The sequence below is a fragment of the Hippopotamus amphibius genome, chromosome 3 (genome assembly GCF_030028045.1).
Source record: "Hippopotamus amphibius kiboko isolate mHipAmp2 chromosome 3, mHipAmp2.hap2, whole genome shotgun sequence".
Classification (NCBI taxonomy): Eukaryota; Metazoa; Chordata; class Mammalia; order Artiodactyla; family Hippopotamidae; genus Hippopotamus; species Hippopotamus amphibius.
Window position 1 is genome coordinate 109,054,179 of NC_080188.1, and position 19,068 is coordinate 109,073,246.

Consider the following 19,068-nt stretch of genomic DNA (forward strand, 5'->3'; position numbering starts at 1 on the left):
TTCAGGAATTAAGGACATTTAACTCAGCTACTCTTCATGACTTCACATAAACAAACATATGTTAATATACAGAGTGTGTCCAATGAATGCTTATTGAATGAGTGAACTTGATATATGTATTTCTCTTAAGTTAAAGATTTTATATGTGTTTGTTTTTCTTCATATACACATTATATATGTATAGTGCATTATTTCTCTATCTTAGCTAGAAAATTATTTCTTTCTGTACTCCACATTAAATTTTTACTTTTAGAGCTCTGAAAATAAGGATTTCCTTTGTGTGAAAGATACCTGTGTACTGAACACCTATGCAAGAGTTTTTATCCATGTGTGCAGAAGCTGTATATTTACTGAATATGACTATGTTAAACTGTATGTGGAAGAGAATTTTGAAGAATAAAAATAGCAATAAACAAACACTATAATTATCTTGAAAGTAAAATAACCCAGTAACATACATTTTCCTAGAGTCAATTAAATATTTTCATACTTACACAATAGTTAGAAACTATTAAACTGGAGTGCATCTTCCTTTCAAATGTTTATTTATGGTTCTCATAAGGAAGAGAGTACTGATAAACAGAGTAGAGGAAAAGTGCACTTGATTTCCTCCTAGATTTTTGGTCTGGGAAGCAGTCATATATTACTCATGTCAAGTGACAACTAATCAAGAATTTACTGATCAGCTGATAGGTTTCAGACACTGCAGACATCATGCAGTATCTATGGTAAGTGAGGAAACACAGCTGAATAGCTTATGTGTTCTGGTTGGAACCAGGTAGAATGTGTTTCCTTTAACTCATATACATTTCTCTAAACTCTCTGCTTATGATAGATACTTATTGATGGTGTCCTTCCACAGTTAGAGCTGAGGGTTGAAATGTGGATTCTCGTAGAAGAGGGAATAATTTTTAACTCTTTGAGGCAACTCTAACTTACGAGATACATCAGAGAATTACAATTTGTAACCTCACAGACATGGAGGAGAATTCAGAAACATGGGGCACTGAGATGGCTTTGCAGAGTCACATGGAGTTGGAACCAGAATGAGAACCCAGATCCCATGTAGATAGCACAGTATTCTCTCATTAAATTACACATCAAATATTGCCCCATAGATATTTTACAAGTGACAGGTACTACATGTCTGAAGAGATTGAGCGTTCAGGGAAAAAATAAGAAAAACTTGAAAAAGAACTTGGGCAACAGCATCAAAGATATGCTCAACAGTTACAGTGACAATACTATTTCTTCCTAAGAAATGCAGGCTACAATGTTTTCATGATTAACAGGTATCATTCTTTATTCCTTTGTTGGTAATTCAAGCCCAAGGAAGGTGCTATTTCCTAAATGGATGTCCTCATGCCTCCTAACACTGTGACTGGAATTGTTTTCTTGGGACTCACTCAGAACCCACACTTGCAGAAAATACTCTTTTTTTTGTGTTCACTTTCCTATTTACTGTGCTGGCCAACTTCTTCATTATCATTACCATCTCCCTCAGCCCCACACTTTCTGCTCCCATGTACTGCTTCTTCACTCACTTGTCCTTCTTAGATGCCTCCTTCACCTCTGTCACCACCTCTAAATTACCATTGACCTGCTGTACCAGAGGAAAACCATCTCCTGGGGTGGCTGCCTGACACAGCTCATTTTGGTACATTTCCTGGGAGGATGAGAGACCATTGTCCTCATTGCCATGTCCTATGACTGCTATGTGGCCACCTGCAAGCCTCTGCACTACATGACCATCATGTGATAGGGGCTATGCCAGCACCTGGTGGGGGTGGCCTGGATCTGGGGGATCCTACATGCCACTGTGCAGATTTTTTTCACTGTGGACTTGACCTTCTGTGGTCCCAATGTCATTGTCCATTTCATGTGTGAATTCTTCTCACTGTTGGAAATTGCCTGCAGTGACACATATAGGCTTGGAATAGTGGTGACAGCCAGCAGAGGGGGCATGTACTTGCTCATGTTTTTCATCCTAGGTATCTCCTACATAGTCATCCTGAGCTCCCTGAAATCCCATGGCTCTGAAGGACAACTCAAAGCTCTCTCTACATGTGGCTCTCACTTTACAGTAGTGGTGCTCTTTTTTAGTCCTTGCATATTCACCTACAAGCGTCCTGTGACCACTTACCCTGTGCACAAGTTGGTGGCTTTGTTCTTTGCAATCCTCACCCCCATGTTAAATCCTATCATTTACACAGTGAAAAGTGCAGAGGTGAAAAATGCCATAAGGAATTTGTTGAAGAGGAGAGTCATTTTGTCTGTTCATGGTGCCTAGAAAGTGATGATTTAAATACATAGGGAGGATTATAGCTGTTGTCAATTGTGAAAGAAAAGTAAGAAATTTTGCAATCTTTAACCAAAAGAAAAAAGCCTAGAAACTAACATTTGTTGATTATTTAATAATGGCTAGGCATATTTTAGATATTTTGATAACTTTTAATGTACTTTCCCAAGGCTTCAATATTCATGTTCATAGATTCAGAATAGGCAATGGTAACAACAGCTATAAACCCCTACTTTGATCAAGTTTTCTCCAGAGTCTTACTGTTACTTTGCCAAATTCTTCTTATATGTTAACTGGATGAAATTGGACATTCCATAAGACCTTGATCTCAGAATATTTTCCATTTTTGCTTAGCCTGCAGTAAAGCAAATAAGGCATAGAAATTGTGAGGTAGATACATGGGCAAGGGAAGTTGAGTGACGGAATAATAGATGAATTGCTTTTTGTACTATGAATTTACCATAAGCAAAATGAGAGACACCCATAAAAGGACAGCATGATTCACAATCTATCTCTAATTCTTTTCTTAACACGAAAAATAATTCAGAAAGTTTGAAATTACTTTTAATTTGCTGTATTTTTAACATTTTATTTATTTGCTTGTTTGTTTGTTTGTTTACTGGCTGCATTGAGCCTTTGTTGCTGTACACAGGCTTTCTCTAGTTGTGGCGAGTGGGTGCCATTCTTCATTGTGGTGCATGAGTTGCTCACTGTGGTGGCCACTCATTACAGAGCAGAGGCTCTAGGCGTGTGTGCTTCAGTTGTTGTGGCACACAGGCTCAATGGTGTGGCACACAGTCTTAGTTGCTCTACAGCATGAGGGATCTTCCTGGAGCAGGGGTGGAACCCATGTCTCCTGGATTGGCAGGTGGATTATTAACCACTATGCCACCTAGGAAGTCCTGCTGTATCTTTTTAAACAATCTTATGGTTTTCAATTTTTCTTGAATATAATGTAAATGTTTTCATATTCCATACCAAGAATTGGGGAACCATTTGAAACATGGGTGAGTATTTTATAGAAATCTGGACAAGAAAGCATATGGTTAAGTTCTGAAGTTATTGCTCTGTAGGTCTAATATATATATATGTATATTAGATTAACACTTTATTGTCTATCAGGCATATTCACTTCATTTGATTTTCCTCATACTAAACTGGTTGTTTCATTATCATCATCCCCATTTTATACAGAAGCAAATTGAAGCCAAGAGAGGTTTACTAATGTACTTGACTCATATCACACATGCTTCCTCCACAAGGTTTGTCAGGAACTATCACACTGGAATGCAACTTCCTCTTAAAAGTTTCACCTACAAACTTCCAATTCAAGTCTCTAAAACTCAGTTTTACTTTCTTTCAAATGAAACAAGTTTGTCCATGGTATGTTTAGGTGTATAGATAATAAAATTATCTTCAGTCTTAATTATTCATTTTGTCCTTCAAGTAGTTGATGTTAATATATTGTAGCCGTGTCTCACATGCAGCAATACATTTCAGCAGTACAAATTTATTCCTTTTTTGAAAGTTCAAGGCATGGCACTTCACTTTTACAAAGGCCAACATTATTATGGTAATGGTAACCTATAAAGGAAAAGAAACTGAAAAAGTGTATATATATATATATATATATATATATATATATATATATATCCCTGTATATATACATATACAGGGTAAATCAAAAATTATCTGCACTCTGGATGTAGAATTAATTTTAATTAACTTTTAAAGAAGACAAATACATCAATGTGAAGCTGAATTTGACCTCTGTACACTGGTACCAAATTCAATTTCAGAGACAGACTTTTTGATGAAGTAGAAAAGAATAGCTTTATTGCTTTGCCAGGCAAAGGGAGCAACAATGGGCAAATGGCCTCACAGCTGTGTGTCCCCACTGGGAGAGGGTAGTGAGATGTTTTATAGTAATTGTTTAAAGAGGGCATGATCAGCTTGTGGACATTCTGATTGGTTTGAGATGATGTAAGTAGGAGACAGTATCATCAACCTTCTGGTTTCAACCAGTCTGGGATCTAAGTGTTTGTGGACAGCATACCATCATTAACCATTAACTTCTCCTACCTGGTGGGGGTTTCAGTATCTTCAAAACAGTTCAAAGATATTGTTGTGTGTATCTCTTGATGGGGAACCAAGACCTTGCCCCAAGGCTGAGCTATTGTTTCTCTTGACTGTTTCCCCCTTGTCTCACATCCCCTCACTCCCTTCCTTAATAAACAAGTGCTTGAATCTGTCCATTGGAACTCAGGGAAGGTCTTGGAAGCTGAAGGAAGCCAATTTGTTGTAATCAAAGAAATGGGGGACACAGAAAGGCTTTTGTGCCCAGGAGACCCACAGGACCATGCTCCATATCAGAGTGAAGTTACTCTGTGTTGTTCAACTGATAACTGATCTGTGGGATTCAGGACAGGTTACTTTGCATGAATGGTGTCTTGGAAGGCCTGGCTGGAAGGGACCTAAGGGGATCCTCTTATATCCATTTAGATTCAGGACTGAAAGTTCTCTCCAGTAGAATAGTCAGACTTTTAACATGATGTTTAGGGATCCCACTGGAGGAAAGCAGGGGGTGTCAAGCCGGTTAAGATCTATGTTCAAAATGAGCTTACTTCCATTTTCACAATATTCAGTTGGTGAAAGCAGTCACATGGCTTACTCAAATTTGATGTGGTGGAAAAATAGATGCCATCATTTGATGGAGAGGTGCAAAGTCCCACCACAATACAAATGGGATGGGAGATGTTATATTCCAATTTGGAAATTACAGTTCTTCACATCGCCAAAAGGGCATGCTTGAAGTTTTATTCTGATTGAGTTGAATCTGTAAATCACTTTAGAATAAATGACATCTGACAAATAATGAATCTTCTCTTTCCTGAACATGACTCACATCTATTTAATTTGGTATTTTAAGATTTTATTTTTGAAAAGATTTGTAGTTTTACTGCAGGTTTCTTTCTCATCTTTTCCTAAGAATTAACATTTTTAGATGTTATTGTATCAATACAAGATGCTGAAATTGTTTTCATGTTCCAATTGTTTTTGACACTAATATATAGAAATGCAAGTTAATAATTTTCCTGGGTCTACAGTCCTACAGACTCCTTAATTTCACTTAATGATTCTCATATTCTCTATATGTAGATGTGTTAGGGTTTTATATGCGATAATCATGCTCTCTAGAAAAAAGGATAGTCTCTTGGGAGATAAGGGTATTTAGCCTTTCAGTTTCTTTTTGAGTCATTTTTAGATGGTTGTGTTTTTTCCTAATTTTGTCCATTTTATCTAGTTATCCAATTCTTTGGAATGCTGCTTTTTATAAAAACCCTTTATTATTTTTTAAAGGTGTGTGAGATCTGTCTGATGTTTATTTGCTTTTAATTTTGTTATTGATAATTTATTTTTCTCACTTTTCTCTTGATCACCCTGACTAGAGTTTTGTAAATTGTATTATAATAGTATCAACTTTTTGTTACTTTGATTTTCTCTATTTTATGTGTCTAGTCTCTTGAATTTTTATCTTATCTTTATTATATCCTTATTTTTGTTTTTAATTTCCTCCTCATGTTCCAGCTTCCTAAGATAAAAGCTAAAATATTTTATTTTAAAGCATTATTTTTAATATAAGCAATTAAATCTTTACATTTTCTCCTAAGTACTGTGTTGGTTGCATTCAACTCATTTTTTTTAATCATTTTTGTCATCTAGATATAAGTATGTGATCATTTACATTATGGTTTCTTCTTTTGTTCATGGGTTCTTTAAATATTTATTGCTAAGTTTATAAACATATGGAGGATTTTCTAGATATCTATGTTAGCTCTCTATTTCTACATGCCAGATTACACAAAACCTAGTGAGAAAAAAAGCACTTATTATGTCACAGTTTCTGTGGGTCAGCCAGTAGGGCATGGCTCAGCTTGTTCCTCCACTTCGGGTTCTCTCATGAGTCTGTGATCAAGGTGCTAGCTGGGGCTTCAGTCTCACATGAAGGCTCATCTGAGGAAGGATCCACTTCCTAGTTCTGCATATGGTTGTTGACCGGATTCAGTTTCTCAACATAAATTCAAATTCTTGTCAAATTATAATTCTGATTACATCTCACTACCCTTGAAATTGTTGTCATATATTTTGTTGCTCCATATGTTATAAATCTCTCTATTTATCTTCCATTAAATTGTTTAAAATTTTTAGAAATGAAAGAAAAATAACCTATATTTAATTCACATATATGATTTCCAGTTTCTTCATAATTTTCTGTAAATTCGAATTTCCATATAATTTCATTTTCTTCAGCCTGAATAAACCATTTTTGCACTTTTTCTAATGTGTGTTAGCTGATTAAAACTTTTCCACTCCTGAAGTATGTAGCTGATTATTAAGTTGCATATAGGCAATTTGTGCCTACATTCACCTCAAAGAAAAAAAAAAAAAAAAGCTGAATTAGCTGATAAGGTGAGTAGAATTCTCAGCAAATTTTCAGTGTAGAATTATGGAAAAAAAGTTTGGAGCTCAAGTTTTGCCAGTTTAGAGTGACTTATTAAGTGCATTAGATTTTCCATTGAAATCCAGGAAGGTCCATTCCTCAGGACTGATGTTTCTATAGCAGGAATACAGACTGCATATAGAAGTTTTAGGCATTCCTTTACCAACTGGACTGCTTCCTTTTCCTTCTGTACCATTTATCATTTCCACTTCTTTTTTTTTTTTTTTAATACTTCCAAACTCTTGTTCTTCAGCTGGGTCAACAGAAGCATTGCATATTCTTCTTACAAGAATATAATTCTCAGCGAGAGCAATAAATAAGCTCCAGTCAAATTCTCCCACTCAAGTAAAAAGGGAACGAGTGGCTTTTCCTAGCATCAAATGACTTAATGACATATATGAGAGAAATGGCTGAGTTATTCTCTAAAGTCAAGATAATCTCATGAGAAAACAATACTAGTGTTCTATTTTAAGACGTTTGACCCATTTGTGTGTTCCTTTCTACTTGCCATGATTTTCCCATTTAGCTATTTATTACTCATATGAACCCAAATTCAGAGTTTGGTTAAGGCATTATTATGTGGGTTGTAGGGGGTAGAATATGTTCATGTGGTATACTTCTTATCCTATTTGTGTCCTCTGGTCATGGGGAAATTTGTGCCTTGGTTCAATAAGATATAAATTGGGGGAGCAAATTGGTACATGATGTACTGTACCAATAGCTTGATAATATGTTCATTTTTGATGTGGATCACAGGCTAAGTGAATTCCAAAGTGGAATTAAAAGTCTATCTCAAGGTAAATGCATCTTAACCAACTATGGTCTTTTGTAAATTCCCTACAAGCAACGTGGTGGTCCTTGGCTGTAGCTAAGTCTCCTCAAAGCTATTTCAAACAGCTTTTCCGTTATTGTTAGAGCATCTTAGTTTCTATCACATTACTGAGTTTGGTTGAGTTGATGAAATATGTTGCTATTACACACACCATTATGTGTCATTCATTTCATATATCCAAGTAGCTTCCACCAGAGTCTAGGTCAAAGGCATTCTGTGCATTTATCAATATTTTGAGTCAATACCTTGATCATTTGGAGATCCACATGGCCCACTTTAAAGTTTTTTTTTTTTTTTTTTCTGAATACTCTGGAGCCTTCCATAACAGCATTTCCTATCACTAGACATCATGATCATCCACTCATTAAGGGCTTATTTGTCTTAAAAAAAATGGTGAGGCTGTTACCTACAACCCATGCACCTGTAATATCCAAACATTTCTCTGAAGCTGAGAACCAAGTGCTTCTTGCACCAGTAGATATGCTGCTTATACATCTGGCTACAGAGTGGACTTTGTCATATTTGTCCAACTTTTACCTTGTAGACAGAATTTCAGCAGATTTCTATGTGAATTATACCATTCAGTTGAGATCTCCCATTGGGAAAATAAGTATTTTGTTTTTTTACAAGAAATGAATAGCTTCTTTCATATCACTCAGCCAAGAAGTGTCAAATTCTGCCCAAGTTTCTATTTTGTTCTGAAAGTTATAATGTACTTCTCCTGAGCCATCACCTATAGCATATTCCTGTATCTACTATTTCTATTTCATTAAGAAGCTTTGTAATGCTACACCATCATTTGGGAAATGTCACCGTTACATAATCCATGATGTAAGGGTATTTGTGATGAATTAAAGTTGTGTCTATGAAAATCCAATAAGTTCTAGGATTTGTCTTTCAACTGAGCTGCTTCTGATGACTATAGCAAGGATTTATTGAATCGCAGATCCCGGTGTCACCACTGGGTGGCAGTAATAGGCTTCAACCCCAGCTATTAGTCTGTAAGCATTCAGGAATAGACACAAGAGCTTCTGGGCACTATTATTACGGAGTTCCAATGGAATTGCATAAGTAATCTTCCACTACAAATCTCCAAACCTAGTTTTAGTTATTTCTTGTTACTAGGATGTGAAAAGGATAAGTGGTGAATTTGGTAGGGTTTGTAAAAGTTCTCTAATGATCATGGACCATGTTACTCCCAGAAACTTGCCTAATTGGTATAGTCATACTTGACTAATGACATTTTACCATAGCTTGCATATTCTCCACAGCTTCCTTTCCTGAGGTAGAAATATATGAAGTAATCAATGTAATAAAGTAACTTACTTTGTGACCTTATCTAAATATCTTTTTAAATATTGACAGTATGTTCAGTATATATAATTGGGGGAACAATGGTAAACATATAGTGTACTCTTTTCCTCATAAAAGTAAACTATAACCAACACTCCTTTGATTCTAAAAGTTCATTTGGAAGCATAAGATATGCTAATGGCAATTAAATTTTGAAAGAGTAATCAGTCATCCTAGATGACAATGCAAAGTATATTATTACACTTAAAATTATGTTGTGCTGGTTCAAAGATAGATATAATGTAAATGAGTAAAAGGACTTATAAATTGGCCCAATTTCATATGTACATTTAAAATCAGGAGATTTCAGTTAGAAAACTTTTGGTTGTCACTGACAGAAAAAACACCTAAAATTGTCTTGAAATTTAAGGATATTTGTTGTTTGGCTAACATAACTGCAAACTTCAAAATTATGGAAAGCTTCAGAGTTAGTTGATATATTGGATCAATTATGTCAAAAAGGATTCCTTTCCTTTTTTCATCAAATGTCCCCTTACAACAGTGTAACTTAAATCTGAATACCCTAGCACTAGAAGGATTGCTCTCTGTAACAATTCAGAGAAAAGGCTCTTTCTATGACTCTGGCAGAGGTAATTGACCCTGATCATCTGGTAGAAATTCAGATGCTTTAACACAGTGGTGGCAAGAAAGAACATTTTGTTTCTCAAGTGATGTGCTTGGCTACCTCTTGCTACTCTTGTCCAGTTGTGACAGTAAATGAGAAAATACAGGAACCCTGGCCCAAGAACGACGTATTGAAGATGTGATTAGACCTTTCAGGAGTAAAATTCTGGGCTACATCTTTAGCTAAGTCACTGAGATCAGTTGTGGTGCTGGCAGAAGCTGAAGGGACAAGAATAGAATTGATTGTGAAGGAAGAAAATAATAAGTAGACACTGCAACCCTATGATCTTCTGTAGCGGCAAGAGACAGAGTTCATTCCCTTAACCATTCTCTAATCTCCATAAGGAAAAATACTTTTTCAGGTTAATTCCCCACTTCTGAATGCATCATCAGCACTGAAATGGAAGAAGACAGGATGACTGTGACTCTGTTCATTTTAATGGGACTTACCCAGAACTCTCAGATGCAGGAGAATTCTACTTGTATTTTTGGTATGACTTACCACCTACATTCTCACTGTCATGGGCAACCTGCTCATTATGGTTACTACGAAGGTGAGTCAAAAATTATCTGTACTCTGGCTGCAGAATTACAGAAGTTTTAGTATAACTGGAGTGTGGATAATCCTCGACTCACCCTCATCTTTGCAGCCAGATTTTGGAGTCCCTGATGTATTTCTTCCTGGCCTTCTTTTCCTTGATGGATGTCTGTAACTTCTCTTCCATAATTCCTAAAATGCTACCTGATTTGCTCTCTGATTCAAAAGATGTCTCCTTCAGTGCCTGCTTGATACAGCTCTTTATTGAACATTTCTTGGGAGCTTCAGAGGTTAACCTCCTTGTGGTGATGGCCTGTGATCACTCCATGTCCATCTGCAGACCTCTGCACTATGTGGCCTCCATGAACCACCACACATGCTGCCTCCTGGTGCTGGTGTGTTGGATACTTAGTTTTCTGCCCACTATGGAACAGATTCTCATGACTTTCTGGCTCCAATTCTGTGGCCCCAACATCATGGATCACTTCAAGTGTGACATTTTCCCCTGATACTACTCACCTGCACTGACACTGTCGTTGCTGGTCTCTTGGTTGCTGTGAATGCTGGGGGAATCCCAGTGATCATTTTTGTAATGTTGTTGGTATCCTGAGTGGTCCTTCTGTGCTCCTTGAGGACTCAGCTCTGCAGGGAGGATAAAAGCCCTGTCTCCCTGTAGCTCCCCCATCACTCCCCCATCACAGCTGTTGTCTTGCTCTTTTTGCCATGTATTGTTATGTATCTGCTACCAGGAGCTGTTTTTCCAGTGGATAAATCCAGAGCAGTATCCTACACTCTTTGCTATCCCAGGTTAATCCCTGTTATCTGCACAGGAAGGAATACAGAGATAAACAATGCCATTAGAATGTTATTAAACAGGAATGCAATTTCAGATAATAAATGACCAATATGAAGATTTCATATCTATTATGACTTTTACATTTTTATACTTTATTACGAGAGAGCTCTTCCCATACTTCTCACCTGATACTAATGTCACCTCTGCATGGTATTATTATGGTGGTTATTCCCATAACACAGATGAAGAACAATTAAATTCATAGAAGTTAAATAATCCACCCAATCATCAGAGACAGAGCTAGTATTCATATCTGCACTGTTCTAAATCCAAATTTAAAGCTCTTTCAACCATTTCAAAGCATATCAGAAGAAAAACAGCATTTCATCAGAACATCTCTGTATTTATATTAACTGAAAATTTTCCTTTCTGATTACATATATATATATATATATATATATGTGTGTGTGTGTGTGTGTGTGTGTGTATATATATATAATCTACCTGTGTATGTTAACAGTTGGAACTCAGAAAACTGCATGGCCTCCTGGTATCTAGGATGGTGTGGAATAGGAAATGGAAAGAAGACACTTGCCACTACTCTCTTGGCACACACGTGATATACCCAATATTTAAAATTATGTTGGATTTCTTGTTCTGTTGACTAAAAGTTGTTAGTGAGTATAAAAATTAATTGTACTGTATTTACACTGAGGTGAAAATTTTAAAGTGTTCTCAAATGGCCACAACAAAGTTATAAAAGTAAACTTTAGTGTTCTCATATACAGAAAAGTTGGAGGATCAGAAAGGTTAAATAATTAGATCACAGAACATGTAAGTCAGCATTGAGCCCAAATACTCTTATTCCATATCCTATAACGTTTACATTACACAGAATTCCTTGGTGTTAGTATTTGATTATGACTTGGTATATAAAATATTTTTGATTATATGCTTTAGGAAATGACACACTATTAGGTTAACCATTAGTAGTATCAATTTACTGCAGGTGATTTTCAAAAGCATATAGTAAAATACATTTTTATTTAAAAATAACTATTCTTTTTATTATTTATTTATTTATTTATTTATTTATTTATTTATTTATTTATTTATTTTTGGGGGTACACCAAGTTCAACCATCTGTATTTACACACATATCCCCATATTCCTTCCCTCCCACTACTCCCCCCCACCCTCCCTGTCCCAGTCCCCTAAGGCATCATCCATCCTCAAGTTGAAGTCCCTTTGTTATGCAGCAACTTCCCACTGGCTATCTGTTTTAACAGTAGGTAGTATATATACATATCTATGCTACTCTCTCACTTCCTCTCAGCTTCCCCTTCACCCCTCCGCCCCCCAAACCTGGAGTTCTCCAGTCCATTCTCTACATTTGTGTCTTTGTTGTTGTCTTGTCACTGAGTTCATCAGTACCATTATTAGATTCCATATATATGAGTTAGCATACAATATTTGTCTTTCTCTTTCTGACTTACTTCACTCTGTGTGACAGACTCTAGGCCTATCCACCTCATTACATATAGCTTCATCACATTCCTATTTTATAGCTGAGTAATATGCCATTGTATATATATGCCACATCTTCTTTATCCATTCATTTGTTGATGGGCATTTAGGTTGCTTCCATGTCCTGGCTATTGTAAATGGTGCTGCAATAAACAGTATGGTACATGTTTCTTTTGGGATTATGATTTACTCTGGGTATATGCCCAGGAGTGGGATTACTGGATCCTACGGTAGTTCTATTTTTTAGTTTTTTTAAGGAACGTCCAAAGTGTTTTCCATAGTGGCTGTACCCACTTACATTCCCACCAACAGTGCAGGAGAGTTCCCTTTTCTTCACACCCTCTCCAACATTTGTTGTTTCCAGATTTTGTGATGATGGCCATTCTGACTGATGTGAGGTGATACGTCAACGTGGCTTTGACTTGCATTTCTCTCATGATTAATGATGTTGAACATCTTTTCATGTATTTCTTGGCCATCTGTATGTCTTCCTTGGAGAAATGTCTATTTAGGTCTTCCACCCATTTGTAGATTGGGTTCTTTGCTTTTTTAGTATTAAGCTGTATGAGCTGCTTGTGTATTTTGGAGGTTAATCCTTTGTCTGTTGTTTCATAGGCAACTATTTTTTCCCATTCTGAGGGTTGCCTTTTAGTCTTGTTTATGGTTTCTTTTGCTGTGCAAAAGCTTTTAAGTTTCATGAGGTCCCATTTGTTTATTCTTGATTTTATTTCCATGATTCTAGGAGGTGGGTCCAAAAGGATCTTGCTTTGATGGATGTCATAGAGTGTTCTGCCTAGGTTTTCCTCTAGGAGTTTTATAGTGTCTGGCCTTACATGTAGGTCTTTAATCCATTTGGAGATTATTTTTGTGCATGGTGTTAAGAAGTGTTCTAATTTCATTCTTTTACATGTTGCTGTCCAATTTTCCCAGCACCACTTATTGAAGAGGCTGTCTTTTTTCCATTGTATACTCGTGCCTCCTTTGTCAAAGATAAGGTGCCCATATGTGTTTGGGCTTACTTCTGAGTTCTCTATTCTATTCCATTGGTCTTCCTTTCTATTTTTGTGCCAGTACCATACTGTCTTGATCACTATAGCCTTGTAGTATAGTTTGAAGTCAGGAAGCCTGATTCCACCAACTCCATTTTTCCTTCTCAAGGTTGCTTTGGCTATTTGGGGTCTTTTTTGTTTCCATACAAATCATAAGATTTCTTGCTCTAGTTCTGTGAAAAATGTCATTGGTAATTTGATGGGGATTGCATTGAATCTGTAAATTGCTTTGGGTAGTACAGTCCTTTACACTATGTTGATTCTTCCAATCCAGGAACATGGTATGTCCCTCCATCTGTTTGGGTCGTCTTTGATGTCTTTAATCCGTGTCTTAAAGTTTTCTGCATACAGATCTTTTGCCTCCTTAGGCAGGTTTATTCCTAGGTATTTTATTTTTTTGGTTGCAATGGAGAAAGTGAGAGTTTCCTTAATTTCTCTTTCTGCTCTTCCATTGTTAGTGTATAGGAATGCAAGAGATTTCTGTGTATTAATTTTGTATCCTGCTACATTACTAAATAATCAATTAGAGCCTGCAGTTTCCTGGTAGAGACTTTAGGGTTTTCTATGTGTAGTATCATGTTGTCTGCAAAGAGTGACAATTTTACTTCTTTTCCAATTTGAATTCCTTTAATTTCTTTTTCTTCTCTGATTGCTGTGGCTAATACTTCCAAACCTATGTTGCATAGTAATGGTGAGAGTGGACACCTTTGTCTTTTTCCTGTTCTAAGAGGGAATTCTTTCCATTTTTCCCCATTTAGAATGATGTTGGCTTTTGATTTCTCATATGTGGCTTGTATTATGTTGAGGTAATTTCCTTCTATGCCCATTTTCTGGAGAGCTTTTATCATAAATGGTTGTTGAATTTTGTCAAAAGCTTTTTCTGCATCTATTGAGATGATCATATGTTTTTTATCCTTCAATTTGTTGATATGATGTATCACATTGATTGATTTGGGTATATTTAAGAATTCTTGCATCCCAGGGATAAACCCCACTTCATCATGGTATATGATTTTTGCTAATGCACTGTTGGACTCTGTTAGCTAGTATATTTTTTGAGGATTTTTGCATCTATCTTCATCAGTTATATTGGTCTGTAATTTTCTTTTTTTGTGACATATTTTCCTGGTTTTGGTATCAGGGTGATGGTGGCCTCATAGAATGAGTTTGGGAGTGTTCCTCCTTCTGATGTATTTTGAGAAGGATAGGTGTGAGCTCTTCTCTAAATGTTTGATAGAATTTGTCTGTGATTCCATCTGGCCCTGGGCTTTTATTTGTTGGGAGATTTTTAATCACAGTCTCAATTTCCATACTTGTGATTGGTTTGTTCATAGTTTCTATTTCTTCCTGGTTCAGTCTCGGGAGATTGTATTTTTCTAAGAATTTATCCATTTCTTCAAGGTTATCCAATTGATTGGCATATAGTTGCTTGTAGTAGTCTCTCATGATCTTTTGTATTTCTGTGGTGTCCATTGTTACTTCTCCTTTTTCATTTCTAATTCTGTTGATTTGCATCTTCTCCCTTCTTTTCTTGATGATTCTGGCTAATGGTTTATCAAGTGTGTTAATTTTCTCAAAGAACCAGCTTTTAGTTTCATTTATTTTTGCTTTTGCTTCCTTCCTTTCTTTTTCATTTATTTCTGCTCTGATCTTTATGATTTCTTTCCTTCTGCTCGCTTTGTGGTTTCTTTGTTCTTCTTTAATTGTTTTAGGTGTAAGGTTAGGTTGTTTATTCGATAATTTTCTATTTTCTTAAGGTAGGACGGTATTGCTATAAACTTCCCTCTTAGGTCTGCTTTTCTGCCTCCCACAGGTTTTGGATTGTTGTGTTTTCATTATCATTTGTTTCTGGATATTTTTTGATTTTCTCTTTGATTTCTTTAGTGATTTCTTGGTTGTTTAATAGTGATTTCTTTAGCCTCCATGTGTTTGTATTTTTTGCAGATTTTTTTTTCCTGTAATTGATATCTAGTCTCATGGCATTGTGGTCTGAGAAGATTCTTGATATGATTTCAATTTTCTTGAATTATCCGAGGTTTGATTTGTGACCCAAGATGTGATCTATCCTGGAAAATGTTCCATGTGCACTTGAGAAGAAAGTGTATTCTGTCATTTTTGGATGGAATGTCCTATAAATATCAATGAATTTGAGATCATCTAATGTGTCATTTAAAGCTTGTGTGTCTTTATTTTCTGTCTGGACGATCCTGTCCATTGATGTAAGTGGGGTGTTCAAGTCTCCCACTATTATTGTGTTACTGTTGATGTCCCCTTTTATGGCTGTTAGCTTTTGCCTTATGTATTGAGGTGCTCCTATGGTAGAGGCATAGAATTTACCATTGTGATATGTTCTTCTAGGATGGATCCCTTGATCATTACGTAGTGTCCTTCCTTGTTTCTTGTAATAGTCTTTACTTTAAAGTTTAATTTGTCTGATATGAGTATTGCTACTCCAGCTTTCTTTTGACTTCCATTTGCATGGAATATCTTTTTCCATCCCTTTCCTTTCAGTCTATATGTACCCCTTGGTCTGAAGTGGGTTTCTTGTAGGCAGCATATAGAAGGGTCTTGTTTTTGTATCCATTCAGCCAGTCTGTATCTTTTGGTTGGAGCATCTAATCCATTTACATTTAAGGTGATTATTGACACATGTGTCCCTATTACCATTTTCTTGATTGTTTTGGGTGTGTATTTGCAGGTGTTTTCCTTTTCTTTTGTTTCCCATTTAGAGAAGTTTCTTTAGCAATTGTTGTAAGGCTGGTTTGGTGGTGCTGAATTCTCTTAACTTTTGCTTACCTGTAAAGCTTTTGATTTCTCTGTTGAATCTGAATGAGATTCTTGCTGGGTAGATTATTCTTGGCTGTAGATTTCTTTCTTTCAGGACTTTCAGTATATCCTGTCATTCCCTTCTGGCCTGCAGAGTTTCTGTAGAAAGGTCAGCTGTTATCCTTATGGGTTTCCCCTTATATTTTATTTGTTGCTTTTCTCTTCCTGCTTTTAATAGTTTGTGTGTGTGTGTGTGTGTGTGTGTGTTTAATTGTCATTAGTTTGATTAATATGTGCTTTGGTGTATTTCTCCTTGGGCTTGTTCTGTATGGGACTCTTTGTGCTTCTTGGACTTGGTTAATTATTTCCTTTCCCATGTTTGGGAGGTTTCCACTATAACTTCTTCAAATATTTTCTCAGACCCTTTCTTGTTTTCTTCTTTTTCTGGGATGCCTATAATTCAAGAATGTTGGTGTGATTAATGTTATCACTGAGGTCTCTGAGACTGTCTTCTTTTCTTTTTATTCTTTTTTCTTTTTCCTGCTCTGTGGCAGTTATTTCCCCCATTCTATCTTCCAACTCACTTATTCATTCTTCTGCCTCAGTCATTCTGCTGGTTTTACCATCTAGAGTGTTTTTAATTTCAGTTATTTTGTTATCCATTGCTGTTTGTTTTTCTGAGTTCTTATGAACTGTTTCTTGTTCTTTATTTTGTTATTGAGATTTTGTATCATTTTTTACTATCATGACTCTGAATTCTTTTTCAGGCATTTTTCCTATTTCCTCTTCTTTTATTTATTTATTTTTTTTCCTGCTCCTTTGCCTGCATGGTGTTTCTTTGTTTCCTCATGGTAGTCCAAACTTCTGGCATTGCTTGTCCCAGAGATAGAGGGGTTTATAGAAGATTGTCCAAGCCCCAGTCTAATGTCTGAGTGTTGGGTTAAACAAATACTAAGTCTAGGAAACACAAACATTTATAAGACACACAATTACTGACTCCATTAGGACATAAGGCTTTGGAAAGACCTGACAGTAGAACCCTAGTATGCTATCAGATATTCAAAGAGAAACCCAACAGAAACTGAAAACCAAAACAGAACAAAGCAGAAACAAAAGCAAAATCAAACAAACAAGCAAATAACACCTTACACATACAAACACTAATCCAGGGAGATATTGAAAGCTAGGATCAAATATAAAAAGGAGCTAGAGTACCACCAGACAGAATGGAGTTTCTCAGAATGAAATTAGACAATTGTACTAAGAATGAAGATAAAGAGAAAAAACTAATATTAAATACCAATGCGGTGTTTCATCTGAAAAATAGAGCAAGGAGTCTGAGCTGATCAATTGTGTTGCTTATAAGTATGTTAAGATAAAATAAACTTAAAATGGCTGTAAGACAGGAGAACAGAAGAGTGTAGTGTGATTGGAAATATGGAAATAAAAAGAAAGGAATAGAACTGTATAAAAGATAGAGATGAAAGGAAGGTAGGAGAGATATATAGTCCATACTACCAAAACTTTAGCTAGAAATAGAAGTATATAAAAAGGCATAAAATAAAAATAGAATAAAAAATAGAATTAAAAATATATTATAAAACTTGTAGGTCCCTTAGGACTAAGATTGTAATTAATTAACAAAAAGAAAAAAAAAAAAAAAACAAAACAAAACAAAAAAAAAAAAAACAGAGCTGGTCCCAGAATGGACCAGTTCAATTAAATTGATACTAATATTTCTGTTTCCTTAGAGTGTCAGCTGTAAGTGTCCTTTTACTTGCCTTGGGTTTTTTTGTATTTTTCTATGACTAGAAGAGCTTCCTTTATTGTTCGTCTGTATGCATTGCTGTGTGGGGAGGGAGAGGGTACAATAGTGGCTCCTTCCCCTGGGAGTGAGTGAGCAGTGGTGCACTGTTATTTTAGTTGTGCTTGGAGGTGCCTGTTGCAGAGGGACCCTGGTGGCTCAGGTGTAAACAGAAAGTCTCAGAGTTGGGTTTCTATCCGGGTTTTTTTTTTTTTTTTTTTCCTCAGTAGCCTTACTGCTGTCAGTATTCCAAGCCTGCTCTCAGATTCTTTGCAGGGCTTTATGCTAGCCCTGCCTGAGGACCTGAGGGTCCTTGTTATCCCTGAGTGCCTCAGGTGGCCCACAGTGGTCCCTTCACTTCCTGTTGCAGGCACTGCAAGAGAGAGAGAGAGGCTATGCCTGTGGCTCCTCTCCCCCAACCCATGAGCCTGAAGCATCCAGCTGCCATCATGGCCGGGCAGCTCTCAGGGGCAGGCTCTCTTTGTCATGGACCTCTTCCTTCCTGTCCTCTTGGTCCATCTCCTTACTGGCAACAATTTTTCTCACCCTGAACCAGCTCTCTGGTTCCCATGCTCCTGCTCCCAGACCCTATGTTCAGCTGTAAATTGACATCTCAGTCCAGGAACACTGAGCTGTGGTGCATACCCTCCATTTGTTTCTCACTTCCTCCCGTCTACCACAGCTCAGCCGCTTCACCCTCTTTGAGCCATTTTAGATGCCTCCCTACCAGTTATGTTGGGATCCTTGCAGTCCTTTCTGGTGTCCGAGGTCATCTGCTGGTGTTCAGTTGGTTCTCTGTGGGAATTATTGCTTCTTTTGGTTCATTCCCAATGTATCTGTGGAGAGAGATGCATTCCACATCCCTCTACTTCGCCACCATCTTTTCTCCTGCCACTATTTGTTAAGATGTGCTCTTGGGTAAAATTTGAGATACATCACTGTCATGTGTTGCATTAAAAAAATAAAGTTTTTCAAAACC

The 19,068-nt window shown here is 36.6% G+C and overlaps 1 pseudogene; it reads left to right on the forward strand.

Annotated features, from left to right (window-relative positions):
• Positions 1–10,009: 10,009 nt before the first annotated feature.
• On the forward strand, positions 10,010–11,048 carry LOC130848606 (olfactory receptor 4C5-like; annotated as a pseudogene).
• The last annotated feature ends 8,020 nt before the right edge of the window (positions 11,049–19,068 follow it).